The 19850-nt window shown below is 33.1% G+C and overlaps 1 long non-coding RNA gene across 1 annotated transcript in view; it reads left to right on the forward strand.

The window, feature by feature from the left end:
• The first annotated feature begins 1849 nt into the window (after positions 1 to 1849).
• LOC103230361 (uncharacterized) overlaps positions 1850 to 19850 on the forward strand; it is a 52862-nt gene continuing 34861 nt past the window's right edge. Inside the window, exon 1 of the long non-coding RNA XR_496529.3 lies at positions 1850 to 2060. This is a non-coding gene — a long non-coding RNA (uncharacterized lncRNA). The remainder of the gene's footprint in view (positions 2061 to 19850) is intronic.

Here is a 19850-nt window from a genome sequence, read left to right on the forward strand (position 1 = left end):
TCTTGATACCTGGCTGAAGTGGAATTTTTGACACCATTTTTGAAAGGATCAGGTGCTTATTCTGCTGAACAATGGGTTTCAGATTTTGAACCAGCAGCAGGACTCCTTAAGCCCAAGGCTGATGTTCTGAGAGCGTGTGCCCCGTCAACTGATACGGAAGCTCCTATGGTTGCAAGACCCTGTGTGAGGCTGCTTGTAGAGCCCCAAGATAAATATGGTTCCATGACTGCTCCTCTGATACCTATTTCCAGTCCCATATGGGTCACTAAATGGTATGATCTGGGTTTGAACCAAACAGACCCAGACAATGACATGACTACAGTTAATATTCCATATTTACGCCAAAATATTCTAAGGTGTTAGACCAGAAAAAAAGAAAAAAAAAGAAAAATCAAGCCTTATTTAACACTGTGATGAGAATCCATAGGGTGTGTAAAACAGATAAGAATTGGTTTGAATCACGAGTTACCAGCTACCACCTACATAATACTGAGTAGTATACACCTCATTTCCTCATCGATGAAATGGGCATAATAGAATAACTGACTCATTAACAGTTGTGAGAATGGAATGAGGTGCTCTAAAGGGTTTTGCACATTACTTACCATACAGGAGGAAGGAACTACACATGATAACCATCGTTATTTTGGAAGGACACATACCTAGTTGGAAAAAGTAGGCATGGAATCAGCCACTTGGGTTCAAATCCAGTCACTATCACGGTAGTAAAACATTCGAGTCTGTTTTTGCCGAGGAGAAATGAAAGTAGTCAAACTTATTCTATGGGTTGTACAATTATTGAATTACATGAGAAGGTAACTGGCTCTTAGTAGGTACGTAAGACAGAGGAAACTAGTATTTATTTCAATGTTTCCTTCATTTATTTTGCATAACTTGGTGGATCAGTGTGATGAAGAGAGTCACTACTGTCAGAGGCTACCTTCCTCACCTTTAACATAGGGAATGTGAGATTTGATGACTTCTAAAGTAGTTTACAGCCTCTAAATCTTTACAAACACATTTAAGGATTTTTAAGGAATTAGATGAATTAAAGAATCCTAGCATAACTAAAAAATACCTTCTGACTGGCAGTTTTCTGGACATTCTGCCTTACCTAAAGTGGTAAATTAAGGAGTGACTTTTATGGAGAAATGTATTTCTTCTTCATCCCTGCTTAGTTAAAGCCCCTTATTTGATTTGTTTTGATATTGTTGCCTTTTATTATTTTCCAGAGTTATTTCTACCCCTCCTTTCTCCAAAATGAAATAATTACTCAAAAGTTAATTCCGTGTTTGGTGTCACTAGTGAACAATTTGGTTTGTTAGTTTAGAACTGCAATAAAGTCTCTGTAAAGATAAAAATAAAATTTGAAAATCCGTCACGGAAAATAATTGATTTTGTGCTTCAAAACATGACAGTTCTGCAAAGGAATATGATGATAATTTACTTTCTGTCACTTCCAAAGTTAACTGAAGGGAGAAAAACACACAAAAAAACATTTTTCTGACAGGCAAACAGGCAAATTATGGACAAAACTGCAGGGCAGGGTGATAAAAAGAAAAAAGAAATCTTAAAAAAGCTGAGCTTCCAATCACCTCCCACCAGTCTCTGTGAAGGATGACTTCAGTCCCTTTCTTAACTAATTCTGTCACTGTAAAATCCTACAGTCATTCTTCCACACATAAAGGACAAATAAGCTCAAGAGGAGGATCTAGATGCTTTCAGTTTTAACTATTCACCAATGGTGGAAAAGGCAGAATGCCTAAGCTATGTCTTCGTGGCCAATAGGATAGCTCTGTATCTCTCACATGACTCACTGCCCCTGTCTTTCACATGGGCTGTAATTTAGTTCAATTCAGAACTGCAGATAGTACAGCTTCCACAGGAGCAAGGGATGTCTGAGCACAAGTGGCTGAGTTCCGAGTGACTTTATGAAGCACTTTTACCTTCCTCTCCGGCATGAAAACAGGGATTCTGCACCTGCATCATGGACAGTCTGGCAAAAGCCTCTGCTCTGCCTCCGGGGACAAGAAACTAGAGCAAATAACCATTTTGAAATTGTAAGTATACCTTCCTTTCCGTCAAGTGTACTGATTAAAATAGTTTTATGTCATAAACATCCAATATTCGAAGATTTCTTAAGGGTACTCTTTTATGTGTATACTGAAGGGTATTCGGCTGGCAGGAAAATATTCCAGGGACAATTGTTGCATACTTTATTCTGTGAAGGATAAAGAATTAAAAATAAAAGTCAGGCGTTCCAAAGAGTAGCTGTAGGAGGCTGTGCGTCGGAACATCGCTCTAGTGTGCTGCTTTGTTCATAAGAAAAAATGAAGGCACACGCATATGTACTTAGTTCACTTCTTTTTGCTCTTTATGTCTAATCAGATTTGCTCTGTCCCCAAGAAAAATAAAAGGCAAACTTTGCTGACTCCACTGACAAGGGCACCATAGACTTTCCACACATCTGACAGTTATTATAATTAGCAATGAAAGACTGCAAAGACACTTGGGGGCAAATAGCTCTTAAATTCTGAACAATGGCTTCAAGCCAGGGCTTTCTTTATATGTTTTTTTAACCACCACTTTTAATTTTATAGTAAGAATAGAAACTGAACTGGTTTCGGTGTTGTAGTCCACACAATGTGAAATAAAGTCCCGGCAGAAGTGAAGGCGACTGAAAGTGGCCAGTGTAAAGAGAGAAGGAAAAGACAGCTTTCTGTCTTAGGATCCAGCCTTCCATGTATAAAGATTTTTTTTTTTTTTTTTTTTAATTCCTAATAGGGTGGAGTGAGGATGTGGGGGTGGGGAGGAAGCATGCGGAAGCTTCTTTATAGAAGAATGCTTGAAGAATAAAATAATTTGGCATTTCTTCTTGCTAGCGAGCAAAAGATATGATTAGCATCTAAGTTCCTTACATTCATAATAAGGTTTTTTGATGGAGTTTCAAACAGAAGCAACATACAATGCAGTTTTAAAATTTATAAAATAATTGGAAACAAATGGATAGAATGTTGCTGTATTACTGCTTTCTTTTTATATTCAGCTAGAGTAATCTAGCAATGCATTATGCCTTTACTTCTAGAATTATCCACATCCTTAAAAAGTTATAAGCTAAGTCTTACAAGAAATTAAAAGGCAAATCACATCAGTGTGATTATGAGTGATGGAGATTTTGAATGACAAAGCCTCCAACAAAAAGAGTTTGTGAAAAACATTGTCCTCCTCATTTTTAAAAGAGAATATTAACTCCATCAATTATTGAAAGGAATTATTCAAAGGCTCCAGACATAACTAATTATGGCTTAAAGAGAGCTGCCAGAGCAGAGCTTGTGTTCTAATTATAAAAGTCCAAGACGTTAGGATTCATTTTCTTAAGGAGGACTTGAAAATAAATATAAATTTTCACATAATCTTATAAAAATACACCATTTTTTTTCTTTGTCTGCTCTCATGTTATCTACACCTCCCCCACCGCCGCCCACTGTGTGCTGAGACACCTGAAGGCTAGACATAATGATCAACAGAGCTCCAGCCTGTCTGGACTCCAGCCAGATTTTTTTCCCCTTCTACAATCAAGGAGCTTGCACGCAATGCATGCCGAGCCTATTCCACTGCTATGTGCAGATCCGGGATGGAAGTCTTACACATACTGCGGAAAGATTAAAGACAACAATATCCCCTTTCTCTTACCCTAGACAGCCTCAATTTTTAACCCTTTCATTACCTTTGAAACCAAGACGTCTTACCCATTCAAAGGCAGGTCTCAAGGGACTTTGCAACTCCCACACCATATCATACAGATGCACATGCCTCCTTTGGTGTAGAAATCACATCTCAACAGATCCTATCAGAATATTTTAGGACTAATAGTGTGCTAACTAAACATAACGTAATTTGTTTGTGTGGGGAATGCATTTTTGAATGAACTTACGCTGCATGAAATCTGGAACAAGTCAAAGGTCTGTCGAAAGATTCTTGCAAACCTTGCAGAAGGTTACATACCATTTCTGATGATGCTGTTCTCTAAGCATCTCTCTGTCTGTCTCTCTCTCACACACACACACACACATACATACACGCTCTCTTTTCTCTTTCTCTCTCTATCTCAAGATACACGCACTCAATCAGGAAATTATATCATTGTATCACAGAGAAATCCAGGTTAGCTGGTGATGTCATCATATATAAAATTTTGCCTTTGTGGGCAACATTTTCAATCACCTAATCGCTAATGTATGTTGGGTGTGTGCCCATAGGAAGTTCACGTGCTCGTGGGGTTAACCGACACCCACAGGAAAGGACTATTTTATTTGCAGCTATCTTTCTTTTGAAGATGTGTTTATGGGGCAGGATGGGTATGTTTATCAAGATATATGTAGTCAGAGTTTCCTGGTTCTAGGAAGCCTTATTAATATGCTGTTTGAACATTTGAAAGGCGGCTGAATTTCGATGATATAAATAGGATGTAGAAATGGTGAGCATTTTGAAATCCAGTTGGATAACAATGCTACATATTGCAATTTATTATGACTTGGTGTTTTTAATTTGCCACTTAACATTTTGTAACAATTAAATCCTTTTTACTTTTAACTTATTTCTTAAGGAGAGAATAATTTTATAGCAATGATTTAGAAGTAATGCTCTCTCGTGTGCTTTAATAAGGGTATATCTCTGAATTAGATAATAGTTGAATTAACTTTTGGGTGAGCTAGTATAGTGTTTGTATTTATTTTCAAGTCTGTTTTATGGGCCTTACACTGGATAGTTAGTCACCAAACATGTGCACAGATTTTTATTAATGCACAGATTTAAGTACATTATTTTATTTCACGCAAATAAAGTTTAAAACTTTTACCAAAACATATTGCCAGATTTGAGATGTAGATATAGAACAACTCTGTATACATACTACCCCTTAACTACCAAGTTTTGATATGTAATTTAAATTAATATTCATTAGAATAGAATGACTATGATACCAGTTTTTACATAATACCACGTATCTAATACATAATTTTTAAAATTTTGGAATTTGCTCTTAATACTTCTTCATTCTTGCATACTAAAAAGCGATTAATCTGAAAGGATTTTCAAAGCATATATGTATAAACAGCACTACGTATATGTCAACAAATTAATAAGATTCATTTTGCCAATGTATTGTGTGATTGTTTTAAAACAAATGAAAAAATGTTTGTTCTTTTGCTGCTTTCATGTTACTATTGTTAAGAAAAGTATAAAGCTAAAGAGTTGACACATTTTGTACTTAGAGAAAACAAGCTACACAAGTTAGATGACATTCTATGGGGTAAGACCCCACTAAGAACTAATAAATAACTTCTTTAAGAAATTCTTGGCCTGAATCTATAATTTTACATAAATAGTTCTTCCAACATATAGTGGAAGATTGATGATTAATTATGTAATTTCTTTATCAAAGATTAAAATGAGCAAATAGTTGTGTTTAAATTTTACCTACTTTCAAAAAACAATACATGGCATTGCCCGTTGGGGATACAGGTTACTGAAAAGGCATCTTTCAAAGACAAGAAGATAATGGACTTGATTGAAATAGTTGAACTACGTAACGCCAATTCAAGAACAAATGGTTTTTCAGAGCATAACAGAGAAAGAACAATTTACTATAGTACAGTTTATTCTTCTTACACAATGGCAATGATTTATTTGAAATAGCAGAACAAACATAGTAGATATACAAAAACAACCAATGGGTATTTTATGTCAAGGATATGTCAAGAGTCTTTTGTTTCATATATTAGAATATCCTTAATCCAATTACTTATTTGAAGACTTAGCTTAAATCTACATCCTTGTTTAGCATGTGTTGGTATTAAGATCACATATGTCTCTTACATGCATGTAGCATATTTAGTATACATATATATAATGTATTTGAATATAGTCTTCTGACCCTAAATAATTGTTGTCACTTTATTATAAGAGTTCTTGAAGACTGCTAATGTATTTCAATACAATAAAATTCAGATTGCGACATCAATTAGCTATGTCTATACCACCAGAAGAGCATTATCAGATATTGGATGAATTACTGTATTGATGTTATAATTACCACAAATACCTCATGTCAAAAAAGAATATCAAAAGATATGACTCTAATTTGACGAACAGTGTAAAATGTGATTTTTAAAACCATCTCTATTTCTTACTACCATGAAAATGATTTGTAAAAGAAGACTCAACAGTTATAATTTCTCTTCATGAAAAGAGAATTTTTTTTTTTAACTTAGCCTTTAGGCATAGGGCCTGAAATTATTGTGAGTAGATACCTGAGCACTGTGCAGAGAATGCACAGGAACCTCAAGTTGCGATGAGACAACAAGGGAAACTGGTTTGTCTGCTTTATGTTTCAAATTTTATTCTTGCAATCCTACATGAAGATAATACTCAAAATTAATTTGAGTGAAAACTATCAAAGTTATTTTCTCAATTTTCAAACGATCCACTGTCTTGTTGACACTCTATGAAGGAAAAGTGTTCTAAAAATGATTGAATATTCTACTGAGTGAAACTCAGTCAAGCTCAGTGAGGCACTGGGGTCAAATGGGCTCATGAATCACAGATAGGAAATGAACTGTGTATTGCATATTTGAACGTTTAAAAAGAAACATTTGGGATATTTTACCGTAAACAGATTTTGGTTTGATTTCTGGCACATCTTTTTAAACATTAAGCCTGCAGTTCAGCTGAAATAACTTTTTATATGTCTAGCTAAGACCAGATGGCCACGTGCTCCTTTCTTATTTAGATGAGACTTTTCCTTTGAATAACATCTTTCTTCCTGACCTGCTTAAAAATTCCAGCGAATGAAATCAGCACAGGATTTTCAATTCTAATTGACCATGTGCAGAGGAAGGGCCAGTAGAGAAATCAGTAGAGGCATTGTGAGGCTCACTGCCTCAGTTTTGTCTTTGTGTTTTACCCTTACAAACCAATCTAGACTGATCAAAAGCATTTAATTTTTATTAATATTAATATAGCTGCAAGATTCATCCTCAATCAAAATTATTTGAGTTGGCTTTTTCTATCATTTTATCACAAGTAATTTTTTAAAGTTATTATTCGCTTACACAGTTTCAACTGTCAAGTACGCACTTTAGTGGTTAAAAGATAAAATATTGGTTGTATTAAGGTGAAAGAATGATTGTACTAAATTATTTTTCTTGTTATTTAAAAAAACATTATTTTTGAAAGATACATATGCTTTTTAAATTTACCATGAAAATATTCACTATATAATATTCTTAGTTCATTATCTGCATAGTCATTTTATAAAGAAAATATGTAAATTTTATTTGAACTTGAACTAGTAAAAATAATCAAGAATAGAAAGCAATCTCCATATTCTGTATAGCTTAGTGAATTACGTATGTATTAAAAATGGGCATCTAAGTTCCCAGATGTTTTTTCTTTTTGAAAAATTCTTGACTCAGATAAATATCTTTATAATTTATTTATTACTGCAAATAGTCCAAGATTTTTTAAAAAAACATTTATTATTCGAATGGTGAAAATATTAGATGAAAACAAATTATCCAGACATATTGACACTTGTTCGCCTAATAAAGATAGAAAAAACCATAAACCAAAGGTGTATATTTAAAAAATATATAATAGACATAAGAAAAACTCCAAATTAATTATCAGGGTTATTGAAGTGGCCTCACGGCAATACTATCTGATTTGGTGTTCTTTGCTGATTCTTCTTCAGGTACCTTATATCTCAAGCAAATCTATTAGTTGTCCAAAAATATGTGCTGCCTAATCATCAAAAGCCATGTTTTTCCAATTGTTTGAAAAATGCAAGTCTTATGAAAGATAAGATCAGTTAGAATTTTTTAAAATCAAAATTTCAGAGAAAACTGAACTGTATTTGTTCATGGGATTCACAAATATAAAAGGAACGTTCTAAGCCACCAAAATATGAAGCAAATTCTTTATGAACATGTAAAATTTAAATATTTGAGATCATCTTTTTTATATATATGTGTGTGTATATGTATTCATTATATAGATAATATATATTATATATATGTTCTGTGAATCAATTTGTGCTTCCAAAAATATAAGAATTTTCCAATATTTGATGATTTTACCATCAATGTAGGTGTAAAAACCCATTAGGAAAACTAAGGGCAGTGATTTAGCCAATTCTTGTTTTCCTGCCTCAAATAAAAACAATATTTTTAGAAGCTTAAAAAATCAAGCAAAGTATACACAAAAAAACCCAAGCATAAAAGTGTTACATTATACATATTTGCAACTTTGCTTTACTTTTAAAACTATACATTTTAATAGTGCTGAATCTAACTTTGTTGGTCGGAGGTAATGGATAATAGGATCTTGGGAAAAAAATAGCAAAATTACATTGGTGTTATAATTTCAGATGGTTGATGCTAAGATATTCGGAACAGATAGGTTTAAATAAGGAATAGAACTCTCAGCTACTCCCATTTTTCTCCTTTTCCGTGTTACTCTGGAAAAATTGGTCTTGATTCTGCAAGATTGTAGATAATCAAAAATATTACATAAAATAAGAAACACTTTCCAGTTATCTTTGAAACAAGTTTTGGTACTTTTATTTGTGTGGGGTCATGGTTGAGATTTACTGCTCTGTTTTCATGTATCCTGATTCTGTAGGTGAACAGAGCATTAAAAAATAGGGTCAGTTAGGGAAGTTTTGCAATCGTGCAAAATGTCTGCCCTTTGCTATATCCTCTTTCCTGTTCTCTAAGACTGTGACAATCAGGAACAGGAATCCTTGAGAAACCCAGGCCTCTTTTAACTCTCCAGGGACACTACTTCTATCTGTTTTCATGCTCCTTCTAAAGGATCCTCCTTCAGACTATAGCACACTTCTGAACTTCCACCCAGTTTGCTACATTCCCAGTTATTTCTGCTTAGTTAGGACTTTGCCTCACCCTCCATGGTGCTGTTTATGTTTCACAGGCAGAGCTGTCTTCTTACATTTTTGTTTTAAAACGTTATATTTTTAACTCTAAGGGAAACGGGGTTAACAGGGTAGACATGACATCAAAAGGATACATGTAGGGACAGACGCAGATGTCTTTGGCATTCTGAAAATTTGCAGGGTAGTAGGCAGAATCACCCGATTACACTGAATTTGATTGGGCAGCTCTCACTTCTGGTTCACGAAGTGTGCCCACTTCAGAGTGGAAGGCTTCTCTCAACTAATGCACTTGAAGTAGATGCTCGACTCATTCTTGTGGTTTATACTTGATTCGGTATATTTCCTGTAGGGAAATTACTGTTTTAACTTAAAGGAACTAACTTCTCCTTCAGCACATGTTGGACTAGAAAAATAAAACACAAGTATGAAAAGAGGAGACTATGTCAATAAGAATATCAGGGTGTAAACTGTATCAAATAATTTGAAATTAGGAGGGTGTGTCAAAAATTGGTTACAGACATTTTTATTATACCTGTGAATTATCAAGAAAACCTCATGAAAACGCAACCACTGTGTGATGGGAAACCAGAAGTAAAAATTCCTCATAAGGTTTTCAGTATTAATCTAATTTTATTGCTTTAAAAACATTTATATAGGAGACATAATTCACTGATTTGTATAATTGTTTGATTGGCTGTTACTATTAGTTATCTATCAGGACATTATTCAAAATATATTGGGAGAAAATGAAACAGTCACTACTCTGGTTATTATGAACCACTTTACAAAGTGCCTCTTGCCCCGAAAAGAGTTAACGATTTAAGCTGACAACAGTGCCTATGAAGAAATTCATTCTTTGGTTAGTCTGAGGACAGAAAGGGGTTAATTTTTCAAATCTTTGTAAAGGGGGTAGTGGGGGGAAACTCTGGAAGATAAAAAACCAAACCAAAGACTAAGCTGTTAGTGATTTGGTTGTATTTATGGATTATACTACATGTTGAAAAGAGGAAAATCAGAGCTGTAAGATGACGCTGCAGGGGTCGTCTGGACTTTTCACTGAGTCTAAAGTCTATTTAGTCAATGCTTATTAAGGCCTGGTTTTGACCTTTGCCCTTCTCACTCCTCCCTGTTCCAGGTGCAACATTTTTGCAAGTGCTTGACCATTATTAGACACTATGTGCAAACTTTAAATTGTGAACGGAGTGTGTTGAACATAGCAAATAATCCAGTAGTTATGATGCTCACATTTTTATTAGAAAGTATAAAAACTCAGTAAACTTAGATTTGTTTCCTTTTATAATTAATAAACAGTGCATATTGCTCTTCTTCAAAATATAACTAAGGCTATTCAAGTGCAACTTACATTTAAACCAGATTAGCACATTTGTTGTTAGAATGAATTCTTGTAAGAATATATCTAAAATAGTGATTTCTATTTAAGCTACTTTACTTTGAGGGGGACATAGAAAACTTTATATAATTATTTCCTCTATGTTTTCACACATACACTTTTAGTAATAAATAAAGCTCTTCTATTCCAGGCTTATATTTGTTTAAAGGATTAATTTTACTTTTAAAAATTATAAACTAAGAGATGAATACACAAACTAGTACTTTTAGTAGACAGTTTTTACTACAACATTTTGTAAAATATATTTATGTATTTACATGGTGTTTGATAAATATAAATGAAAATCCATTTATACATACTAATTAACAGATATTTTTAACAAACCAACCATGTATATGCCTCTAAAATCTAATGTTACTATAGATAACATGCATAAAACATATAAAATGACTCAATATTAACTATATAAACATAAAAAAAGGGAAATAAAGTTAGGCAAGTATTGGATTACATTAAAAACATTTAGAATTTTATTTTACTTTTCTGCTGAATGCTTTGTTTAGCAAAGAATTATCCACATTACGTAAATTCATGTATTTTAAATACATGCTTTTGAATTGTGAAGACAATAAAATATCTAACTTGAGGAAAAGGTTGGTTTTAAAATCTCACTGGAGAAATAATATATAAACATTTCTTTTAGCTTGAATTTTAAAAGGTAGAAAAAACTTTATTTTACATTTTGAAATATTTTAAACTACCCAGAAAAGTAAAAGCAATGTAATATACATATGCATATTTCCACCACTTTTTATGCATTATAAAAAAGATTTACAATTCATAATATTTTGCTATACTTACCCCCAAATTATTAAAAAAAGAATTATTTATACACAATTGAAGACTCCCATCCTCATTTCATATCTTGATTTCCCTCTGGCTATGGAAGTAATCACTGTCTCATAGTTTGCAGCTTATCTTTCGTGTGTCTATTTTCACACTTTAATCACCTACATATCAGAAACAATAAAAAGAATAAGGTCTCAAATATAAAATTCCTAACCAGTTTTTAAATTTGTCTTTAAGTTATTGAAATTTTTCAAATAAGTATATTCATTGGATACTATACTTATTAATAGATTTTTAGTTTAAAACCATAACGTTGATTGAAGATTTAAATTAAAAGATCTTTCTACCTGCTTCAACTAACTTTCACGGTTGCAGAAATTGAGAAAATATGCCTCATGCGTTTCTTTTATTCAAATTCTTTGGAATTAAGTCTTACATTCTAGCTTTTTTTTTGTTACATAAGGAACTGGTAATATGGTTAAAATATTATTCTTTAACATTATTTCTGTTTCTCCCATTTTATTGTTTTCATAAAGAAACATGTATTACAGTTAGCTTCATGCATTAATTTTCATATGCCACACTCTCAAAGGGTTTTGTAAGATGCTTATTGTAAAATGTTCTAAGAATCCATAAGAATTGTCTTTTGTTTGCCAAGAAAATAGCACCAATATGGTAGTTAAAGAAAGAGCATTGACAGTAGGGTTGCTTTTTGGAAGTAGATTTTCCTTTAAAAGGGGCAAACGCAATTCTGAACAAGTGTACTGAAACCAAGATCCCTATTTGAATATAGTATTACTGCAGATTTACATGAACCATGTGGTAATGCATTGCCATACAAACCTCTAATGCTCTGTCTCTGCCACGGCATCAGAGTAGAAATCTGCATCAGCACCTTTCCTATCATGCGTGATCCTAAACATAATCTATAGACAAAAAACTTCAGAGGTACATAAAGGTGAGTTTAAATGATTTCCCCCCTCACTAATTAAATTATCTAGGTAGCAATATATCAAGAGATACTTATAGTCAATTTAAAACTTTAGTCAAGATCTCAATGCCTAAAAGATGTAAGCAACGATACTACCTTTCTGAGATATTTGAGATTGCTATCCACTTAAACTATCTCCAACTCACATTTATTAACTACGAGTTATTTCAAAATTGGACAATTAGTATCCACTAGTAAATATTTACTCCAGACAATGTTTGGGCTTACATGGTCTAAAGATGAAGACAGGTGAATATGAAAGACTCTGTTTTTTTCTCAGGTTCAGAGAGCGTATATTATAGCCCTCAATAAATGTGACTCCTGACTTTTTACACTAGATATACTGTAAAAAATGCTGATACAATGATTGCAGCCATACCATTTCTCAAAAGAACATATTATGACTATACAATAATATATTTAAAATTCTTTATTCTGTAAGTTTTGTATACCAAGTCATTTATTCAAAGACATCACATTTTTGCTCTGAAATAGATGTATTTTGCTCTAAAATACATTCAAGAATATGGAAAGCTGCTTTTTAAAGGCTCTCATCTTATACTTTGGCCAACATAACTTGAAATGTATTTACTAAATGTTTATTAATTTTTTTCTTTTTCTTGACATTTGTATCTTTATTAGACTTAAAAGCTACCAATATTCTTTCCTCCAGATAATTACACAGTCAGTGTCTATTGTTTCAGTCTTTTTTGTTTTCTTCTCCACAATTCTGGTCAATTAATTAACTATCTTTCAGAATACCTGTATCTGTTTCTCATGGTAAAATAGCATACAAGAAAAGCACTGGGTAAGGAGTCAGAAGACATGTTATTCAACAGCTGGGTGGCTCTCTGTGGACCTCATTTTCCTCATCAGTAATTTAGAGATGTAGGGCTGGTGGATCTCCAAGGTCTTAGGACATATCTCTACATGATTATCTAAAAATGAGACCATTAGCCAATTAATAAATTCTGAGCTCTCAAAATAATCTCTATATTATGCATGTGCCAAGTGGTCCATCCTATTTAAAATGTGGTCTCACTTATACTTGTTCAAGGTTATTCTCTTCTAGTATTAAATTTTCATATTTTAAACTCATTTGTATATGAACTTTTGTTCCTGTATGTGTCTTCTGAAAAGCATTCTTCACCAGAATCCACTGATTTTCTCTATGAAGTATCACATATAAAATCACATAGCTTAAAAGGCTCTTATTCAATTCTGATAATGTATTTTACAGATAAGCCAAGTAAAGTCAGGAAACAGCATGGGCAATAATTTGTAAAGATTCTTTTGGGGTAGAAATTATTCTCTGCAAATTCTGTAATAATATGGAACCACTGGGTAGCTCAAAAAAAGAAAAGATTCACTGCAGGATAGATTTTAGCTATTATTACTGAAACCACATGATATGACTGTGGGGGTTTTCCAACTGCTGATTTAGACATTAATACTAAGAGTTACAAAATGGATGTCCTCAGAGTATTGTCAAATTTATTATTATAAAATTTTATTATAGGAAAATTGATCATTGAGTGACTGTTGCCAACACTTTTACTCTGAATTTTATCATTGCAAACTTAACTCAGATTTCTTATTTCTAAATAAATGACAATAAATTATAAATTATCTTACTAATTCAGACTATGCTTTAGGTTTAAATTAGTTTATAACTATGATGTACATATAATGAACTTCCATTAAGAATAAGCATAAGGGATTGAACTTATAGATTCAAATGTCAGAAGTAGTGATAATAATATAAATCTAAATATGAAGAGTGTAGCATGAGTAATGGTAGTCTGTGGAGAAAAACATCACAAGTGAGTTAAAGAAGAAATGTAACATGAATTAAAAACATACTTGAAATGTAAATAGTTATAATTATATTGACAATATTTTTTTCCACTGAAGTCTATACAAAAGATTTAATTTATTCATTTATGAAATTATAATCAATAACTATTTAGCTCATGCCATAAAACAGACAATTAGAAACAAATTTTTAAATCTATTTGTTTACCAAAACTATCTCTGGCTCTGGAATATTCTATAAACACAGAATAGATTCACATTAAATTGCTTTTTAGGTATTCATAGCATCTAAAACTCAGTTATTCTTAATCTATCCATAATATGAAAATTGCAGAAATGTCTGTGATTTTCTTCCTCCTTCTTTTTAAAAAAATATCAATTTATTCAACTGATATTTGGTCCTATAAGCCCAATCTTTAGACAGAGGAAAGTGAAGGGAAAAAAGTTAGAGATGCAATAGCAGACCATATTAAATAAATATCAAAAGTAGTTTCTTAGTTGAAAATGTGGAATTAATTATTTAATAAAAATCATGTAGAATTTTAGTAATATTTACTTCTATTAGACTTGGATGTGATTTGTCATTGCATTAGGCATTGATGTGTCTACACCATGTGCACCTATTAATACACAGTACATTATTAATGAACATATTTGGACTTGGTAGGAAAAATTTTATTTCTATAACTGCTGTTAATGTTAGACTGAGTTTACAGATCTGAATTTCCCTTCCAACATTTTTTGAATTGGGATGTTAAAAAAAAGAAGGAAGAACTGGCCTAGGAGTGACTAATATCAGTACCTAGTTATTATCACAAAATAATCCATACCATTTTTATGGTCAAAATGTGGGTTCCTTTTCTTTTAATTTAGGATGGTTTGTTTATTAGAGTCAAATTTAGAGTTCAAGAGTTTAATGATCTAGTTTGTGAAATAATGTAACATTATTTTCTAACAGAAAAGAGCCTTAGAGAGTACAGAAAGACAAAGAAACTGAGGCCTGAGAAGAGAAGCAAGTAATCTATATTCATGTAGTATCTAGAGTGATAAAAGTATAATTCTTTCAATTCCTTGGACTTCCCCTTAAAAATGACTGCGTCAAGGGAAACAAAGGTCACAATGAACCCATTTGGTTAAAAACATTAGCTCTGATAAAAGTCCTGCTAAGGATAAAGCTGAGCAATTCATTTTAATAAGAAACATCAGACTTCCTACAGAAGGACATAACCCCTTTGTTATTCAGTTTCCTCATCTGTGAACAGTCATAACAGCACATGCTCTATATATCTCATAATACGAGAAACATTTATTAAGTGCTTACTACAGGTAAATCATAGAACTATGTATATTGCACCTAATTTTCATAAAATTTCTATGAGGCAACTCTCCCATTATTATCCTATTTTGGAAATGAAGAAACTTAGAAACAGGATGGCCAGGTCATAAGCTCAAGATGCTATAATGCCTATGGGATAGGGCTAGGAATTGAACTCAGAAGCTAGAGAGACATTTTACTTCTGCATCTGACTGCTTTGCTTCATGGCTTCCCACCACTTTTGTCTTAAAACATGAGATAATAGGTGGGGAGAGGGGGAAACATCAAAGTAATAAAGAATTTTTCAAATGCAAGACCATATTAATACTAGAAGGGATGTGGGCCCTATCTCAGATTATCATCAGTAATCAATACTTAGATGCACAGGTCAAATCTCTGTAATAAGTTCCATTACAAGGAAGATTGAGATAGAACATGTATAAGCAAAATGGAAAAGTCCATTCATTTTACTTATTTATTTAAAATTACTGTATACTAAACTCTCTTAAAATTCATCATAATAAGATTTGACCTATGTGGATAATACAATTTTCATTTCCACACCACTTATATATTTTTTTATAAATATCAGTTTGTTCTCAGTCATGTTTCCCTATGGCTCATCTGTTTAGTATTTTTATCTCCTTTACCTGTGCAACACATTATATTCTTCTATTCCATCTAAATAGAACTAATGTTTCAAAAAATATACCAATAATGGCTGCAAATTTAAAACATAATCTCACAGTGTTTTAGTAAATGTACCGAGCTTGGTTACAAGACAATTCACAGTAGTCCAGCCTGCAGTGGCTTCCATCCAATCCATGTAGCCACCAATAATCCTTACAAAAGGATAAAACTCAGTCCAAGGACAGTGTTATCAAATTGTTACAATGTAGTCACTTTATAATCAATCTCAAATGTTTATTGAATGTTAGCTCTGGGGAAGTCATTGGGCATCAACATAATTCACGTTCTCATGGTTTAAAAAATAAAATCTGTAGATGGTCTCAATCTTGGATCAGGGTTAACGGAGTCTGTCAAGGATTAAAAATATGTGCTTAGAAGTACTTAGAAATCCAAAAATCTCACACCTCTCAATTTTTGGGGGCATTTTCTAAAATTTCCATAAACAACTAAATTTCGGTTTAGTTAGAGACTTGGTTGGACTCACAAGTCCTTCTCTTCTCTCCTGTGACTCTTTAAGCGTTAATCAACTGAAAGTTACAAGATGTGAAAGCGTGACTCAAGTCAACTTCTCTCTTACAGAAGTAATGTTAAGTCATTGCCCGAAAATTTTCTTGTTGGTTCCCAGCTTTCTAAAAAAACAGTTCTTAATTTTGTGTCAGGTGGTGAAACTCACTATAGAAACTCATTTATTCCATAAACAACAGGAAAACAGATTTTATTATTTGCTAGAGCTGAAATAATTTTGTATATATATACATATATATATATATATATATATATATATATATATATATATATATGAATGAAACTAAATTGGCCAGGCATGGTGGCTCATGCCTATAATCCCAGCAGTTTGGTAGGCTGAGGTGGGTGGACTACTTGAGGTCAGGAGTTTCAGACCAGAATGGCTAACATGGTGAAACCCCATCTCTACTAAAAATATAAAAATTAGCCGGGCATGGTGGTGTGCGCCTGTGGTGCCAGCTACTGAGGAGGCTGAGGCAGGAATACCTCAGAATACCTTCGTTTTGAAGGTATCCACTATTTTAAAACATGTCTCTAGTGTGTTTATATGCAATTTCAGCCTACTATGGTAGAACTTTTCTTGAAGGTCAAATGCAACATAATAGTAGGGAACAGGAAGCAATTGTGGCAGTTTTCTACAGTATTGCCCTAACTTCTAAGAAATTCTACAATAAATTTGAAATTGTCTGCTGAAGTCATGTTGAATATCCTGAAGAAGTTCCATTATTTATCCCTGAAAAACGAATCAGTGTTCCAAATGTTATTGAGTAGTCACTGCAAAAGTCATTAAAGAAACCAGAAACTATTATTAGAAACAGTTTTATTTATGCTGTCTGTTTGTTTGTGTTTGGTTTTGAGACAGGGTCTTGCTCTCTCATCCAGACTGGAGTACAGTGGCAAAATCATAGCTCACTGCAGGCCTGGCCTCAAGTAATCCTCCACCATGGCCTTCCAAAGTCCTGGAATTGTAGGCATGAACCACTGCGCCCAGCCAGAATGTCTTATATTTGAGTACTCATTTATAATTTTTCATCAGTTTTTTTCTTCAACTTCCATATTCATAAATGATGTTTGAGTCATGAATTCAAACATTCATATATTCATTTTTTAAATTATATAAGTAAAGAGTAAAGCTAATCTACTACTTTGTCCTTGAGGAGTAGAAGGTGAAAAAGGAGATGCTGACCAAATTCCCTAGTTAATTTTCAGGGTAGGAAGACAGAGACTGGATCACTGTGCTACTTTAATTCAGTATCTATTTATTAAGCCTTTGTTTATTCTAAACACTGTACTACACAGGTAGGAGGATATAAAAAATACGAGAAAAATGTATTCTCTGCCCTTGATTATATTCATAAGCAAATTGATTTAAAATGACATTTTAAAATATGCACCATAATTAATTCTTCTTTTGTATTCAAAATATATCTTCTGTATGTTTGCAGAACATTTTATTGTAAAAATCATAAATTTGTGAATAGCAATAAATTTCAGGAATTACATTTTTTAAATTGTCCTTCTTTAATACTTTGCTAATATAATTGATGTTCATAATGTTGACCAGAGGAGTAAATGTCCTAAAGATTTAGGATTATAAAAATAAACACTAAATTGGCCAGGCACGGTGACTCATGCCTATAATCCCAGCACTTTGGGAGGCTGAGGCAGGTGGATCACTTGAGGTCAGGAGTTTGAGACCAGAGTGGCCAACATGGCAAAACTTCATCTCTACTAAAAATATAAAAATTAGCCGAGCATGGCGGTGCGCACCGGTAGTGCCAGCTACTGAGAGGGCTGAGGCAGGAGAGTAGATTGAACCTAGGCTGTGGAGTTACAATGAGTCGAGATCATGCCACTGCACTCCAGCCTGGGCAACAGAGGAAGATTCCATCACAAAACAATAAATAAGTAAAATAAAAAATAAAAATAAACACTAAATTATGTTTAGGGCAATATTAGAATAAAATCTGGAGTTTTTACTATAAGACTCCAAGAATTAATCAAATGTGTCAGTTTCAGAAAAAAATCTGCATTTCTGTATAATATTTCTTATGTAATTCTTAGGGCATTTTATTAAATCACATAATTACTTCTTGCTTTGATAGTATGTAAAAAATGTTGTTATTAGTTTACTAAAGTCATATTTTCCCCAATTCTTAAAGGATGCACATGTCATGAAAGAAAAGAAAATCACCAAGCAGCGACATTTTCTATGTGATCAAATAAGTAGCATCTGCTGTAGGATATTTGTTCCAATAAATGTACAGACCTTTGGAAGAGTTCAGATATACTCCAAATAACAACTGGAATCTTAACATTCATTCATGTCATTCTCAGTGTTTCAGGATCTATCTTCATCAAATAAATGATATCATTGAGAGTTTAGATGGACGTAGCATAAGCACAATTAGCATAACCACTGACCACATGATCTGATCCAATACACTATGACCTATGATTTCCTCAAGAATCTTCAAGATTGTGACTGTGTCCTTTTGACGCCCTATGCCACTAGCTTTTTCAGCAATCCTTAGACCTAAAAAACTAGTTTCAGAATCATTTCAGAGCAGGAGAAGTGGTAGGATGCCATGATGCTCTTGGAGCTAGACGGATGAAGACAGAATACTCTCATCAAACTGTAAATTCTGGAATAGCTTGGACTCTCATAGCAGCAGTGGTTTATGGAACCACTGATTTTAGAAAATTGGTCATCTGGCACCATCCAATTGATAAGTGAGTTCTCACCACTTGTCATGTTAAAACTTGGGACTACATTTCTAAGATCCTTGTTCTTATCATTGAAGCTTGATACTAATTCTATCCTGTTCATCAATGTCGCCATCATTATCTTTTAACTTCTCTATGTGTCAAACAAATGTAAAAGAGCTTAGTTTGATTTTTTCTGATCCACAATTAACCTGAAGAATACAGGCATACCTCAGAGATTTTGTGGTTTCAGTTTCAGACCACTGCAACGAAGCAAATATTGCAATAAAGTGAGTCAAATGAATTTGCTAGTTTCCTGGTGCATATGAAAGTGTGTTTACCCTATATGATAGTGAGTTAAGTGTGCAATGGCATTATGTAAAAAAATTGCATACCTTAATTTAAAATATTATTTAAAATGCTAAAGATCGTCTGAGCCTTCAGTTAGTTGTAATCTTTTTGCTGGTTTTGGGTATTGCTTCAATGCTGATGGCTGTTGACTGGTCAGGTGGGTGATTGCTGAAGTTTGGGATGGCTATGGCAATTTCTGAAAATAAGACACCAGTGAAGCTCACCACACTGATATACTCTTCTTTTCATTTAAGAGTTATCTGTACCATACAATGCTATTCGGTAGCATTTTACCCATAGTAGG

This window comes from Chlorocebus sabaeus, chromosome 25, assembly GCF_047675955.1.
Source record: "Chlorocebus sabaeus isolate Y175 chromosome 25, mChlSab1.0.hap1, whole genome shotgun sequence".
Lineage (NCBI taxonomy): Eukaryota > Metazoa > Chordata > Mammalia > Primates > Cercopithecidae > Chlorocebus > Chlorocebus sabaeus.